At 49.7% G+C, this 14,238-nt stretch overlaps 1 pseudogene; it reads left to right on the top strand.

The window, feature by feature from the left end:
* The first annotated feature begins 224 nt into the window (after positions 1-224).
* On the top strand, positions 225-13,571 carry LOC124029994 (annotated as a pseudogene).
* The last annotated feature ends 667 nt before the right edge of the window (positions 13,572-14,238 follow it).

Raw genomic sequence — 14,238 nt, 5'->3', positions numbered from 1 at the left:
TGAAGCATGTATTGTTTGGCATTGTGGGTCTGGAGTTAGGAACGGGTCTGGAGTTAGGAACGGGCATTGTGGGTCTGGAGTTAGGAACGGGCGTTGTGGTTCTGGAGTTAGGAACGGGCGTTGTGGGTCTGGAGTTAGGAACAGGCATTGTGGGTCTGGAGTTAGGAACGGGCATTGTGGGTCTGGAGTTAGGAACGGACATTGTTTTGACTTTGTTGTTGCAGCTCCCATCCACACCTACATCCTGGGAGCAGCCAGCCAGGAAACCCTCCGCTTCTTCCCCAGTGCTGTGTCTGTGAGCTGGCAGACAACATCACCTACCTGGGTAGAGTAGACTCTGACCCTAACCCTGAGTAGACTGACATCACCTACCTGGGCAAGAGCAGACTCCTGGGACCCTAACCCTGAGTAGACTGACATCACCTACCTGGAGTAAGAGTAGACTCTGACCCCTAACCCTGAGTAGACTGACATCACCTACCTGTAAGAGCAGACTCTGACCCTAACCCTGAGTAGACTGACATCACCTACCTGGGTAAGAGTAGACTGACCCCTAACCCTGGACCGATCCCTACCTGGGTAAGAGTAGACTCTGACCCTAACCCTGGAGTAGACCTGACATCCCTACCTGGGTAAGAGTAGACTCTGACCTCTAACCCTGACCCTGAGTAGAATTGACATCACCTACTTGGGTAATAGTAGACTCTGACCTCTGACCCTGAGTAGACTGACATCACATACCTGGGTAAGTAGACTCTGACCCCTGACCCTGAGTAGACTGACATCACCTACCTGGGTAAGAGTAGACTCTGACCTCTAACCCTGACCCTGAGTAGAATTGACATCACCTACCTGGGTAATAGTAGACTCTGACCTCTGACCTTGAGTAGACTGACATCACCTACCTGGGTAAGAGTAGACTCTGACCTCTGACCCAACCTGGGTAAGAGTAGACTCTGACCTCTGACCCTACCTGGGTAAGAGTAGACTGACATCACCTACCTGGGTAAGAGTAGACTCTGACCTCTGACCCTACCTGGGTAAGAGTAGACTCTGACCCCTGACCCTACCTGGGTAAGAGTAGACTCTGACCTCTGACCCTACCTGGGTAAGAGTAGACTCTGACCCTACCTGGGTAAGAGTAGACTCTGACCTCTGACCCTACCTGGGTAAGAGTAGACTCTGACCTCTGACCCTACCTGGGTAAGAGTAGACTCTGACCCTACCTGGGTAATACTGCTCTGTATTTTCACTGATGTTTCACAGGCTTGACCACAACATATATCTCTCTCAATTTCTCACACACACACACACACACACACACACACACACACACACACACACACACACACACACACACACACACACACACACACACACACACACACACACACACACACACACACACACACACACACACACACACACACTATGTGTGCCACACACACTGTTTTCACACAGGCCTGCAGATAGCATATGTGAGTGGTCAGGGGCACAGGATCCGACTCCAGCTCACTGCTTCTCACCTAAAGACCTCACTCAGCTGGTGGAGCCACTGATTAGCAACAACCAGTTCAGAGGAGTGGACATCACTGCTGACATCAGGCCTGCAGATCTGGCAGTATGCCAGTGGTCGTGAGGACACTCAGCTCAACTACTTCTCATCTTTCACCTGAAGACCTCACTCAGCTGGTGGACCCTCATCAGCACCACTACCAGTTCAGAGGAGTACATCCTCAGCTGACATCATCAGTGGCTCCTCCTCAGCACCTGGCAGTACCCTCCTCAGCACCCGACCCCTCCCTCAGCACTCCAACTACCCTCATCAGCACCTGACTACCCTCCCTCAGCACCCGACTTCCCTCATCAGCACCTGACTACCCTCATCAGCACCCGACTACCCTCATCAGCCCCGAACTACCCTCATCAGCACCCGACTACCCTCATCAGCACCTGACTACCCTCATCAGCACCCGACTACCCTCCTCAGCACCCGACTACCCTCCTCAGCACCCGACTACCCTCCTCAGCACCCGACTACCCTCCTCACCCGACTACCCTCCTCAGCACCCGACTACCCTCAGCACCCGACTACCCTCCTCAGCACCCGACTACCCTCATCAGCACCCGACTACCCTCATCAGCACCCGACTACCCTCATCAGCCCCTCACTCCCTCATCAGCACCCGACTACCCTCATCAGCACCCGACTACCCTCATCAGCACCCGACTACCCTCATCAGCACCCGACTACCCTCATCAGCACCCGACTACCCTCATCAGCACCCGACTACCCTCATCAGCACCCGACTACCCTCATCAGCACCGACTACTCATCAGCACCCGACTACCCTCATCAGCACCCGACTACCCTCATCAGCACCCGACTACCCTCATCAGCACCCGACTACCCTCATCAGCACTCGACTACCCTCATCAGCACCCGACTACCCTCATCCGTCTCAACCTAACTACCCTCATCCGTCTACCGACTACCCTCATCAGCACCGACTACCCCTCATAACCTAACTACCCATCAGCACCGGCCTCACCAGCACCGGCCTCCGTCTAACCTAACTACCCGTCCTCCGTCAACCTAACTACCCTCCTCCGTCTAACCTAACTACCCGTCCTCAGTCGACTACCCTCATCCGTCTAACCTAACTACCCGTCCGCCGTCTAACCTAACTACCCGTCCTCCGTCTAATTCTAACTACCCGTCCTCCGTCTAACCTAACTACCCGTCCTCAGTCTAACCTAACTACCCGCTCACTCCGTCTAACCTAACTACCCGTCCTCCGTCTAACCTAACTACCCGTCCTCCGTCTAACCTAACTACCCGTCCTCCGTCTAACCTAACTACCCGTCCTCCGTCTAACCTAACTACCCGTCCTCCGTCTAACCTAACTACCCGTCCTCCGTCTAACCTAACTACCGTCTAACCTAACTACCCGTCCTCCGTCTAACCTAACTACCCGTCCTCCGTCTAACCTAACTACCCGTCCTCCGTCTAACCTAACTACCCGTCCTCCGTCTAACCTAACTACCCGTCCTCCGCCTAACCTAACTACCCCTCTAACTAGCCCCACTACCCTCTAACAACCCTCTTAACTAGCCCCGCTACCTCTAACAACCCTCTTAACTAGTCCCGCTACCGTCTAACAACCCTTTAACTAGCCCCGCTCCTCCTAGCCCCACTACCCTCTAATAACCCTCTAACTAGGCCCACTACCCTCTAACAACCCTCTACCCTCTAATGATCCCCGCTACAACCCTTTAACCTCTCTAACAACCCTAACCTAGCGCTACCCTCTAACAACTCTAACTAGCCCTCTACTCTCTAACTAGCCCCGCTACCCTCTAACAACCCTGTAAACTAGCCCTGCTACCCTCTAACCCCTACCCTCTAACGCTACCTCTAACTAGCCCCGCTACCCTCTAACAACCCCTCTAACTAGCCCCACTACCCTCTAACAACCTCTAACCCTGCTACCCTCTAACTAGCCCTGCTACCCTCTAACTAGCCCCGCTACCCTCTAACAACCCTCTAACAACCCTCTAACAACCCTCTAACTAGCCCCGCTACCCAATAGCTAGCAGCTTCAGATGCTGTGTGTTTGACCCAGCTAAACAGTGTTGTTTATTTTAAACTAAACTTTTTTTTGTTTCAGGAAGTCAACACTAAGTTCTGTGGAACGACCTCCATCTCCCACCTGGCTTACAAGCTGAAGCCTCGCTACCACTTTGCTGCGGTAGAAGGAGTTCACTATGAGAGACTACCTTACAGGTACACACACTATCACACACACAACACAACCTTACAGGGTAATTCACACTGTATATAAACTACCATACTACCACTTTGCTGCGGTAGAGGGCGTTAACGTGTGTGTGTGTGTGTGTGTGTGTGTGTGTGTGTGTGTGTGTGTGTGTGTGTGTGTGTGTGTGTGTGTGTGTGTGTGTGTGTGTGTGCTTGTGTGTCATGTTGTTCTTCAGGAGAATACTCAGCACGTCAGCAGATTTATCGCCCTGGAATCATGTTGTTCCCAGAGAAGAGAAAGGTGAGGTCTCACTGTATTGGAGGATATTATTGACCACTCCCCTCTCTGTATTGGAGAGAAAGGTGAGGTCCCCTCACTGTATTGGAGGATATTATTGACCACTCCCCTCTCTGTAGTGGAGGATATTATTGACCACTCCCCTCTCTGTAGTGGAGGATGTTATTGACCACTCCCCTCTCTGTAGTGGAGGATGTTATTGACCACTCCCCTCTCTGTAGTGGAGGATGTTATTGACCACTCCCCTCTCTGTAGTGGAGGATGTTATTGACCCACTCCCCTCTGTAGTGGAGGATGTTATTGACCACTCCCCTCTCTGTAGAGGAGGATGTTATTGACCACTCCCTTCTCTGTAGTGGAGGATGCTGTTGACCACTGTCAGCTTCATTAAATGGTTCCTCTGTCCAGTGTCTGTGTTCATTTGCCCATCTTAATCCTTTTTTTTTTTTTGGCCAGAAGGCAGCATCCCGGTGTCGCCTCTTCACTGTTGACGTTGAGACTGATGTTTTGCGGGTACTATTTAATGAAGCTGCCAGTTGAGGACTTGTGAGGCGTCTGTTTCCCAAACTAGACACTCTAATATTCTTGCTCAGTTGTGCACCGGGGCCTCCCACTCCTCTTCTATTCTGGTTAGAGCCAGTTTGCGCTGTTCTGTGAAGGGAGTAGCATCGTGTACGAGATCTTCAGTTTCTTGGAAAGTTCTCACATGGAATAGCCTTAATTTCTCAGAACAAGAATAGACTGACGAGTTTCAGTAGAAAGTACTTTGTTTCTGGCCATTTTGAGCCTGTAATCAAACCCACAAATGCTGTTTCTCCAGATACTCAACTAGTCTAAAGGAGGCCAGTTTTACTGCTTCTTTAATCAGTACAACAGTTTTCAGCTGTGATAACATAATTGCAAAATGGTTTTCTAATGATCAATTAGCCTTTTAAAATGATAAACGTGGATTAGCTAACACAACGTGCCATTGGAACACAGGAGTGATGGTTGCTGATAATGGGCCTCTGTACTCCTATGTAGATATCCCATGAAAATCAGCTGGCTTAGTCATTACTATATTAACAATGTCTACACTGTATTTCTGAACAATTTTATGTAATTTTATGGACAAAAATGTTGCTTTCTTCAAAAACAATGACATTTTCTAAATTACCCCAAACATCTGAGCTGGCTTAGGGGTTAATATTGTGTCTCTCTCTCTAGTACCAGGATGGGTTCAACATAGTGAGGAGCAGGGAGGCATCTGAGCTGGCTTAGGGGTTAATATTGTCTCTCTCTAGTACCAGGATGGGTTCAACATAGTGAGGAGCAGGGAGACATCTGAGCTGGCTTAGGGGTTAATATTGTGTCTCTCTAGTACCAGGATGGGTTCAACATAGTGAGGAGCAGGGAGACATCTGAGCTGGCTTAGGGGTTAATATTGTCTCTCTCTCTAGTACCAGGATGGGTTCAACATAGTGAGGAGCAGGGAGACATCTGAGCTGGCTTAGGGGTTAATATTGTCTCTCTCTAGTACCAGGATGGGTTCAACATAGGGGCAGGGAGACATCTGAGCCGGCTTAGGGGTTAATATTGTGTCTCTCTAGTACCAGGATGGGTTCAACATAGGAGCAGGGAGGCATCTGAGCCGGCTGAGTACCAGATGCAACATAGGGAGACATCTGAGCTGGCTTAGGGGTTAATATTGTGTCTCAAGCAGTACCAGGATGTGTTCAACATAGTGAGGAGCATGGAGACATCTGAGCTGGCTTAGGGGGTTAATATTGTGTCTCTCCTCAGGTACCAGGATGGGTTCTAGGGCAGGGAGACATCTGAGCTGGCTTAGGGGCACATTAGGGGTTCAACATCTGAGGAGCAGGGAGGCATCTGAGCTGCTTAGGGGTTAATATTGTCTTCTAGTACCAGGATGGGGAGCAGGGAGACATCTGAGCTCACACATATTGTGATCTCTCTCTAGTACCAGGATGGGTTCAACATGGGGCAGGGAGACATCTGAGCTGTCTTAGGGGTTTCAATATTGTGAGGAGCTCTATCTAGTATTTGGTTCTCTAGGATGGGTTCAACATAGGAGTAGGGAGACATCTGAGCTGGCTTAGGGGTTAATATTGTGTCTCTCTCTCTCTAGTACCAGGATGGGTTCAACATAGGGGCAGGGAGACATCTGAGCTGGCTTAGGGGTTAATATTGTGTCTCTCTAGTACCAGGATGGGTTCAACATAGTGAGGAGCAGGGAGACATCTGAGCTGGCTTAGGGGTTAATATTGTCTCTCTCTCTCTAGTACCAGGATGGGTTCAACATAGTGAGGAGCAGGGAGACATCTGAGCTGGCTTAGGGGTTAATATTGTCTCTCTCTCTCTAGTACCAGGATGGGTTCAACATAGTGAGGAGCAGGGAGACATCTGAGCTGGCTTAGGGGTTAATATTGTGTCTCTCTCTCTAGTACCAGGATGGGTTCAACATAGGGGCAGGGAGACATCTGAGCTGGCTTAGGGGTTAATATTGTGTCTCTCTCTAGTACCAGGATGGGTTCAACATAGGGGCAGGGAGACATCTGAGCTGGCTTAGGTTAATATTGTGTCTCTATCTAGTACCAGGATGGGTTCAACATAGGGGCAGGGAGACATCTGAGCTGGCTTAGTGGTTAATATTGTGTCTCTCTCTCTGCAGTATCTGTATGCCTTCAACATTATCCCGATGAAAAGCATGGAGGCATCAGAACTGGTCAAGCAGCCTCAGGATGTCACTGAGAGCCCTTACAGCAGGATGGTTAGAGAGAACACTCTATCTGACCCTACTGTCCAGGTACTCACACACACTCTATCTGACCCTACTGTCCAGGTACTCACACACACTCTATCTGACCCTACTGTCCAGGTACTCACACACACTCTATCTGACCCTACTGTCCAGGTACTCACACACACTCTATCTGACCCTACTGTCCAGGTACTCACACACACTCTATCTGACCCTACTGTCCAGGTACTCACACACACTCTATCTGACCCTACTGTCCAGGTACTCACACACACTCTATCTGACCCTACTGTCCAGGTACTCACACACACTCTATCTGACCCTACTGTCCAGGTACTCACACACACTCTATCTGACCCTACTGTCCAGGTACTCACACACACTCTATCTGACCCTACTGTCCAGGTACTCACACACACTCTATCTGACCCTACTGTCCAGGTACTCACACACACTCTATCTGACCCTACTGTCCAGGTACTCACACACACTCTTAGGATCTGAAAATCTCTCAGGGTTTAGATCTTCATGCTAAACAAAGGCCAACAACTAAGACACTATATAGAGACAGTATAGGTCCACACCCCTTCAAATTAGTGTATTCGTCTATTTATATATATATACTATATAGAGACAGTATATGTCCACACCCTTCAAATTAGTGTATTCGTCTATTTCGGGCCACATCTGTTGCTGACGTGTATAAAATAGAGCACCCAGCCATGCGATCTCCATAGACCGATATCGGCAATAGAATGGCCTTACTGAAGAGCTCAGTGACTTTCAAACGTGGCAACGTCATAGGATGCCACCTTTCCAACCAGTCAGTTTGTCAAATTACTGCGCTGCTCGAGCTGCCACCTTCAACTGTAAGTGCTGTTATTGTGAAGTCTAGGAGCAGTAATGGCTCAGCCGTGAAGTGGTGGTCCACACTAGCTCACAGAACGGGACTGCCGAGTGCTGAAACATGTAGCGCGTAAACACTCTGTTCTCGGTTCACTCACTACCGGTTCCAAACTGCCTCTGCAGCACTCACTACCGAGTTCCAAACTGCCTCTTTGCAGTGCTCACTACAGCAAACTCAGTGCTCACTACCGGTTCCAAACTGCCTCTGTTGCAGCACTCACTACCGGGTTCCAAACTGCCTCTGTTGCAGCGCTCAGCAAACTGCCTCTGTTGCAGCACTACCGAGTTCCAAACTGCCTCTGTTGCAGCCTACCGGTTCCAAACTGCCGGCAGTTCACTAAACTCCAAACTGCCTCTTTTGCAGCACTCACTACCGAGTTCCAAACTGCCTCTGTTGCAGCACTCACTACCGGGTTCCAAACTGCCTCTGTTGCAGCGCTCACTACCGGGTTCCAAACTGCCTCTGTTGCAGCACTCACTACAGAGTTCCAAACTGCCTCTGTTGCAGCGCTCACTACCGAGTTCCAAACTGCCTCTGTTGCAGCGCTCACTACCGGGTTCCAAACTGCCTCTGGAAGCAACGTCAGCACAAGAACTGTTCGCCGGGAGCTTCATGAAATGGGTTTCCATGTTTGCTAATTTATAATGAAATAAACAGAAATATCACATTTACATAAGTATTCAGACCCTTTACTCAGTACTTTGTTGAAGCACCTCTGTCAGATTACAGCCTAGAGTCTTCTTGGGTCTGATGCTACAAGCTTGGCACACCTGTATTTGGGGAGGATCTCCCATTCTTCTCTGCAGATCCTCTCAAGCTCTGTTAGGTTGAATGGGGAGCATCGCTGCACAGCTATTTTTAGGTCTCTCCAGAGATGTTTGATTGGGTTAAATTCCCGGGCTCTGCCTGGGCCACTCGACGTCCAGAGACTTGTCCCAAAGCCACTCCTGGGTTGTCTTGGCTGTGTGCTTAGGTTCGTTGGTCTGTTAGAAGGTGAACCTTCGCCCCAGTCTGATGTCTGGAGCAGGTTTTCATCAAGGATCTCTCTGTACTTTACTCTGTTCATCTTTTCCTCAATCCTGACTAGTCTCCCAGTCCCTGCCGCTGAAAAACACCCCCACAGCACAATGCTGCCACCCCCATGTTTCACCGGAGGGATGGTGGTTTCCTCCAGACGTGATGCTTGGTGTTCAGGCCAAACAGTTGAATCTTGGTTTCGTCAAACCACAGCTCTGAGAGTCTTTCGGTGCCTTTTTGGCTAACTTCAAGCAGGCATGTGCGTTTTTATTGAGGAGTGGCTTCAGTCTGGCCACTCTACCATAAAGGCCTGGTTGGTGAAGTACTACAGAGAGGGTTGTCCTTCTGGAAGGTTCTCCCATCTCCACAGAGGAACTCTGGAGCTCTGCCAGAGTAACCATCGGGTTCTTGGTCACCTCCTGACCAAGGCTCTTCTCCCCGATTGGTCAGTTTGGACGGCTGGCCAGCTCTAGGAAGAGTCTTGGTGGTTCCAAACTTCTTCCATTTAAGAATGATGGAGGCCACTGTGTTCTTGGGGACCTTCAATGTTGCAGACATCTTTTTGATACCCTTCCCCAGATCTGTGTCTTGACACAATCCTGTCTAGGAGCTCTACGGACAATTCCTTTGACCTCATGGCTTGGTTTTTGCTCTGACATGCACTGTCAACTGTGGGACCTTATATAGACAGGTGTGTGCCTTTCCATACCATGTCCAATCAGTTGAATTTACCACAGGTGGACTCCAAGTTGTAGAAACATCTCAAGGATGATCAATGGAAACAGGATGCACCTGAGCTCAATTTGGAGTCTCGTATCAAAGGGTCTGAATACTTATGTAAATAAGGTATTTCTGTTTTTTTATTTTAATACATTTGAACCTGATTTCGCTATGTCATTATCTGGTATTGTGTGTAGATTGCGGAGGTTTGTTTTTATTTTGGAATAAGGCCGTAACATAAGAATTTTGAAAAGGTCAAGGGTTCAGAATACTTTCCGAAGGCACTGTACATTATAGATGAGTCGGTGCCTCCAACTTTGGGGCAACAGTTTGGGCAAGGTCCTTTCCTGTTTCAGCATGACCATGCCCCCGAGCACAAAGCCAGGTCCATACAGAAATGTTTTTTTAGAGATCGGTGTGGAAGAACTTGACTGTCCTGGTCAGAGCCCTGACCTCAACCCCATCAAACACCTTTGGGATGAATTGGAACGGCGACTGTGAGCCAGGTCTAATCGCCCAACATCAGTGCCCGACCTCACAAATGCTCTTGTGGCTGAATGGAAGCAAGTCCCCACAGCAATGTTCCAACCTCTAGTGGAAAGCCTTCCCAGAAGAGTGGAGGCTGTTATAGCAGCAATGTTCCAACATCTAGTGGAAATCCTTCCCAGAAGAGTGGAGGCTATTATAGCAGCAATGTTCCAACATCTAGTGGAAAGCCTTCCCAGAAGAGTGGAGGCTGTTATAGCAGCAATGTTCCAACATCTAGTGGAAGGCCTTCCCAGAATAGTGGAGGCTGTTATAGCAGCAATGTTCCAACATCTAGTGGAAAGCCTTCCCAGAAGAGTGGAGGCTGTTATAGCAGCAAAGGGGGGACTTACTCCATATTAATGCCCATGATTTCGCAATGAGATTTTGGATGTGCAGGTGTCCACATACTTTTGGTCATGTAGTGTAGAAGGCCAACAACTATAAAAGGTTTAACAGACAGACAGACATGGGAAGACGTTCTACCTTGAGGTCGGCAGCACATCTCATTCCTCCGGAGGATTCCTCCGGAGGAGAGGGCATCTCATTCCCCGGAGGAGAGGGCATCTCCCGGGAGGAGAGGGCATCTCATTCCCCTCCGGAGGAGAGGGCATCTCATTCCTCCGGAGGAGAGGGCATCTCATTCCTCCGGAGGAGAGGGCATCTCATTCCTCCGGAGGAGAGGGCATCTCATTCCTCCGGAGGAGAGGGCATCCATTCCCTCCGGAGGAGAGGGCATCTCATTCCCCTCCGGAGGAGAGGGCATCTCATTCCCCTCCGGAGGAGAGGGCATCTCTAAATCGTCTTCCTGTTTCGTCCTTCCGGTGCCAAAGCATCAAGCCAGACCGTGGGGCTGAATAGACATTTAAAACAAGACTTAAGGACACTCATGATTTAAAGGCCAAGTTCCAATAAGGAATCATCATCAGAAAATAGCCTTGGAAACACACACCGCTTTGACAATGCAGACGGCAAATATACACTGAGTGGACAAAACATTAAGAACACCTTCCTCATATTGAGTTGCTCCTCCCCTTTAGCCCTCAGAACAGCCTCAATTCATTGGGTCGTGGACTGCAAGGTGTTGAAAGCGTTCCACAGGGATGCTGGCCCATGTCGACTCCAATGCTTCCCACTGTTGTGTCACGTCGGATGTGCCTTTAGGTGATGATGGTTGCCATGTCGACTCCAAGGCTTCCCACTGTTGTGACACGTCGGATGTCCTTTAGGTGATGATGGTTGCCATGTCGACTCCAAGGCTTCCCACTGTTGTGTCACGTCGGATGTGCTTTAGGTGATGATGGTTGCCATGTCGACTCCAACACTGTTGTGTCACGTCGGATGTCCTTTAGGTGATGATGGTTGCCATGGTGACTCCAAGGCTTCCCACTCTTGTGTCACGTCGGATGTCCTTTAGGTGATGATGGTTGCCATGGTGACTCCAATGCTTCCCACTGTTGTGTCACGTCGGATGTGCTTTAGGTGATGGACCATTCTCGATACACACGGGAAACGGTTGAGTGTGAAAACCCCAGCAACGTTGCAGTTCTTGACCCAAACTGGTTCTCCTGGCACCTACTACCATAACCCGTTCAGAGGCACTTAAATATGGTCTTCCCATTCACCCTCTGAATGGCACACGGATATCACTGTCTCAGGTTAAATATGTTGTCTTCCCCTTTCACCCTCTGAATGGCACACATTCCCATATCACTGTCTCAAGGCTTAAATATGTTGTCTTCCCCATTCACCCTCTGAATGGCACACATTCCCATATCACTGTCTCAAGGCTTAAATATGTTGTCTTCCCCATTCACCCTCTGAATGGCACACATTCCCATATCACTGTCTCAAGGCTTAAATATGTTGTCTTCCCCATTCACCCTCTGAATGGCACACATTCCCATATCACTGTCTCAAGGCTTAAATATGTTGTCTTCCCCTTTCACCCTCTGAATGGCACACATTCCCATATCACTGTCTCAAGGCTTAAATATGTTGTCTTCCCTATTCACCCTCTGAATGGCACACATTCCCATATCACTGTCTCACTTAAATATGTTGTCTTCCCCATTCACCCTCTGAATGGCACACATTCCCATATCACTGTCTCAAGGCTTAAATATGTTGTCTTCCCCATTCACCCTCTGAATGGCACACATTCCCATATCACTGTCTCAAGGCTTAAATATGGTCTTCCCCATTCACCCTCTGAATGGCACACATTCCCATATCACTGTCTCAAGGCTTAAATATGTTGTCTTCCCCATTCACCCTCTGAATGGCACACATTCCCATATCACTGTCTCAAGGCTTAAATATCATTCTTCAACCTGTCTCCTCTCCTTCATCTACTCTGAAGTGGATTTAACCTGTCTCCTCCCCTTCATCTACTCTGAAGTGGATTTAACCTGTCTCCTCCCCTTCATCTACTCTGAAGTGGATTTAACCTGTCTCCTCAGTTCTACTCTGAAGTGGATTTAACCTGTCTCCTCTCCTTGTGTATCTACTCTCTGAAGTGGATTTAACCTGTCTCCTCTCCTTCATCTACTCTGGGCCAGTGGATTTAACCTGCCCTCTCCTTCATCTACTCTGAGTGGACCTGGCTCCTCTCCTTCATCTACTCTGAAGTGGATTTAACCTGTGGGATCCCCTTCATCTACCTGCAGAGTCAGAACCTGCCCTTCCTTCATCTAGACAGTGCCTTTAACAACCCTACCCCCGTGAGTCTCCTCTCCTTCATCACAGACACACTCCTCACCTTCACCCTCTCATGTTTAACCTGTCTCCTCTCCTTCATCTACTCTGAAGTGGATTTAACCTGTCTCAGCTCCTCATCTGACACACACCCTCTCCCTCTCCCTACTCTGAAGTGGATTTAACAAGTCACGATAGGGATCACACCTGGACACCTGGTCAGTTTGTCATGGAAAGTGTTCTTAATGTTTTGTATACTGTGTGTATCTCTCCAGGACCCATCTCAGTTCTTCTTTGACCTGGGGACAGACACACACACACACCCTCCCTCGGACCCAGAATCCCTCATGTCTCCCAGACTCATGTATGTCTCTGCTCTCTCTCTGTGTGTGTCTGGTTCAGCTCTCACAGACACACACCCTCACCGTCTCCCACCCTCTCATGTATGTCTCTCTCTCTCTCTGTGTGTCTGGTTCAGCTCAGCCCAGCGGTCCCTGTTGGTTCTGTCTGGCCAGCCCTCAGGTAGAGAAACACCTGGTCATCAGCATTGGGACACATGTGAGTTTCCACACACACACAGTCTGAGTATTACAACAGATAGTAGAAAGAGGTTGTTCTGTTTAAAGGGCTCTGAAGCCCCCAGTTAACCATTTTGTGTTGATGTATTTTTCCTCAGTGCTACCTGGCCCTTGCTAAGGGCAGTCTAACCCCTCAGCATGTGTTGGTACTGCCCATCGGCCACTACCAGTCAGTAGTGGAACTGAGCTCTGAGGTGGTCAAAGAACTGGACCGATACAAGATGGCTGTCAGGACCTTCTATAAGAGCAAAGGACAGCGCTGTGTTCTGTTTGAGAGGAACTACCACAGCCAACACCTACAGATCCAGGTAGACTAGACTACACTCACCCCTCAGGGCCAGCCTGACTACAGGTAGACTAGACGACCCTCACCCCTCAGGGCCAGCCTGCCAGGGTAGACTGGTACTACACTTCCACCCCTCAGGGCCAGCCTGACTAAAGGCACTAGACTACACTCACCCTCAGGGCCAGCCTGACTACAGGTAGACTAGACACTCACCCCTCAGGGCCAGCCTGACTACAGGTAGACTAGACTACACTCACCCCTCAGGGCCAGCCTGACTACAGGTAGACTAGACTACACTCACCCTCAGGGCCAGCCTGACTACAGGTAGACTAGACTAGACTCACCCCTCAGGGCCAGCCTGACTACAGGTAGACTAGACTAGACTCACCCCTCAGGGCCAGCCTGACTACAGGTAGACTAGACTACCTCACCCCTCCAGGGCCAGCCTGACTACAGGTAGACAGACTAGACCCTACCCTCAGGGCCACCTGATACAGATAGACTAGACTCACCCCCCTCAGGGCCAGCCTGACTACAGGACTAGACTGACACTCACCCCTCAGGGCCAGCCTGACTACAGGTAGACTCACCCACCCTCAGGGCCAGCCTGCCCAGATACAGGTAGACTAGACTACACTCACCCTCAGGGCCAGCCTGACTACAGGTAGACTAGACGACACTCACCCCTC

This window comes from Oncorhynchus gorbuscha, unplaced genomic scaffold, assembly GCF_021184085.1.
Source record: "Oncorhynchus gorbuscha isolate QuinsamMale2020 ecotype Even-year unplaced genomic scaffold, OgorEven_v1.0 Un_scaffold_8685, whole genome shotgun sequence".
Taxonomy (NCBI): domain Eukaryota; kingdom Metazoa; phylum Chordata; class Actinopteri; order Salmoniformes; family Salmonidae; genus Oncorhynchus; species Oncorhynchus gorbuscha.
The sequence above is the reverse complement of the archived record's forward strand: the minus strand, read 5'-3'. Positions and strand labels throughout refer to the sequence as shown.